General features: G+C 35.9%; 2 protein-coding genes across 2 annotated transcripts in view; one reads left to right on the top strand and one right to left on the bottom strand.

Annotated features, from left to right (window-relative positions):
- LOC106459508 (docking protein 2-like) overlaps positions 1-2,676 on the top strand; it is a 21,407-nt gene extending 18,731 nt beyond the window's left edge. Inside the window, exons 5-6 of the transcript XR_002610579.1 lie at positions 2,060-2,061; positions 2,666-2,676. The gene's annotated coding sequence lies outside the window, so the exon portion shown is untranslated. The remainder of the gene's footprint in view (positions 1-2,059; positions 2,062-2,665) is intronic.
- Positions 49-2,850, bottom strand: part of LOC111085788 — a 42,496-nt gene continuing 39,694 nt past the window's right edge. The window contains exon 7 of the mRNA XM_022386005.1: positions 49-309. The gene's annotated coding sequence lies outside the window, so the exon portion shown is untranslated. The remainder of the gene's footprint in view (positions 310-2,850) is intronic.

Raw genomic sequence — 2,850 nt, 5'->3', positions numbered from 1 at the left:
CTGTAGGCGAGTTTTTCTGTGTAATAAATCAAAATATAAAATTGGGTATTGTTCTTTTGGAATTAAATAAATGAAATTAATGACCTCATAATGAGACAATAAATTTAATATTTACGTTATATGAAGTAGCTGTTGTAACTACAACAGTTTGATTTGGTTCCCTTACGAGAAACTACTTCTAATTTTAATTATCAAATGAAAAAAAACCATCTTTCTTGTGGTTACAGATAATGAAACGGTGCATTCTTCTTTGATGTTCCTGCCACTGTTTCTGTCTTTTGGCGAGTCTGGAGGCCACCGTCTCGTTGTCTGTAATGATGAATGAAGATGATAACTATAAAACTTATTCAAACATAGTAGGAATTGAAAAATATTTAACCTTTTATAGTAGTCAGTGGCGTAGCGCAGAATGTGTATGCTCTCCCTGTAAATTTTACCGTCGGGCCCCTTCATATCCCATTTATTATAGCGCTATGCCCCCCCCCCCCGAATAAAAAAAAATCAGGAAAGTTTTACAAGGTCATAGAAATAATCAAGCCAAGCCTAACATACATCCCCAAAACAATTAGCCCTTAAAAAGCTTAAAAAAGACACCATTATTAAAGAAGCGGACAAATGTAAAGGTTTAGTACTTATGAGCAGAAATATTTAAGAACAAGAAATCTTTGGTCACCTTAAAGACGAAAATATATTCCAAATCCAAATATTTAACAGTGACCACACCATAAGAATTGAGAAGAAAGCTAAAGAAATCATCATTGAACTTGCAAACACCCAAGAAGCTTTTAGATGAACTTAAACCCTCTAATCGCTGCATCCCAGAATTATATGGTTTACCAAAAGAACATAAACTGGATATGACACTGAGACCCATACTCTTAGCATATGGCAGTACCACTGAAAGTCTGCCTTAACTTATGCATGCAATTTTAGTGTTGTTACTTAATCACGTTCCAGCACGCTTAAATAATACCTAAGACCTGCTATTTCGAATCAAGGATCTAACTTCACACGGTGACAAACGCAACAATACTATTTGTATTGGACGTCATAATCCTCTACCCAGCTATACAGACAGAAGATGGCGTCAATGTAGTGTGTGAATTCATGCCGAATCACGTAAACAACTTGGAGAGGCACGGGTTGACAATAAGACGCTGTCGGAGAAATCTTACATTTCATTCTTCATAATGGATATTACAGTTTTGACAACAAATTATATTTTCAACTAAGTGGTGTCGGTTTATGCGCGTTTTTGAAACAACGGCAGTTGATAAGTGGCGTCAAAATACCAACACCGACCTGATCTCTGGCTTCGATACATCGATGAACTTTAATCTAATTTTTGGACTTTCTAAATTCTATATACCCCAACATCCAGTTCACCCCGAATGACAAGAAGAACATAGATTTTTCTTGACGTTACCTTAAGGATCGATAACGGATAAAGATCAAAACATTTCTTACTAATATTGGCTTATTCCACTTATTTTTGCCTATCTTGATTTAAAATGTTTGTTTTGTGACTACATTATCTTATCAAAACCAAGAGGTGGAATAACATTTTTCTGTATAATAACATAGTCACACTAAAGTTATGTTCCTTTTTTGTGTTTTGAAGGGTGTATAATATTGTTTATAATATAACGTATCTTGCATTACGTATATTCATGTCTTCATAAAACAACAGGCGTGACCAACTGTTTTCTGAGTCATAGAAAGTGAATTCAGTGACGTTTAGTTCTTGAATGACACACCATTATTTGTGTGTCCAAAATCAACCTTAAGGTGGTATTCATGATGTGATTATATGTATCATGCAAATATCTATACGGAAAACTACTGCATTTTAAAGTCTTACAACTGTCTTATCGATTTTGTTACGACGTTTCTCACCGCTCCATAACACCAATTATGAATGCTTTGCTTAACTGTAACACTTTGACGAACTCTCTCTATCAAATGCTAAATGATACCTTTAAAGACAAATAACTCTGGAATATTTTAAACTTCGTCGACTGAAACATTTACCCTGACAGATTGAATATTAGTTATTGAGTCGTCAGCGCCAGTATCGTATCGGGAAAAACTGAACTGAATATATGAATGTATTTTTATTATCGAATGGCCTAGTTGTTTAGAATGCTTGGGTAGTCGATTAGTTAGCTGGAGCTGTTAACTGGTTGCTGTCATTCTATTCAGCAGTTCAGAAATATGTCTCAACCTTAAAAACTTTCATGGGTAGCCACAAGTAACATAACTTTTTAAGATTTCGCAAATGGCGTTGCAAACATGTGTTTGTTTATTGTTTTCAAGATCTTTCAAACTGTTGAGTAACCAGATTACCTCAAACTGGCCAAGTCTAATCGTTGAGTATTGATTAGTTTGAGTTAAGAAAAAACGAAAATTTCCTAACAGAAATTTAGTTTTTATAGGAAAGAAACTTTTCTAAACTGGGGTGTTCAGGGATATTAGTATCCCCCCTTCGCTCCGCTCGGGGTATTTTATTTGTTACATTCCCGAATTGTTAAATTTTAACTAAAGAGGTTGGTCATATGTTGTCTTCTGGCGATTTTAAAGTCTTGAGGTTGGAAAATAGAGATCACAGAGCCGTGACCAGGGGCCCCAGGGCAGAGAGAAGACCAAGGTCGATGACGTCATTGAGAAGAAGCAAGGCGACAAACATTCGACAAAACACATAATAACAAATTTCTCGTAATCAGAGTCACAGGGTGACTGGGATCTGTAAATCCAAGTGCCTAAGAATTTGTTGTGGGTTTGAGTTGAGTAAACTGAACAATCATGGGCGTCCACGAAGGGGGGGGGGGTTGTCTCCTGGAAAATGAGAAA

This window comes from Limulus polyphemus, unplaced genomic scaffold, assembly GCF_000517525.1.
Source record: "Limulus polyphemus unplaced genomic scaffold, Limulus_polyphemus-2.1.2 Scaffold619, whole genome shotgun sequence".
Lineage (NCBI taxonomy): Eukaryota > Metazoa > Arthropoda > Merostomata > Xiphosura > Limulidae > Limulus > Limulus polyphemus.
Note: the sequence above shows the minus strand (reverse complement) of the source record. Positions and strands in the feature narration are given on the sequence as shown.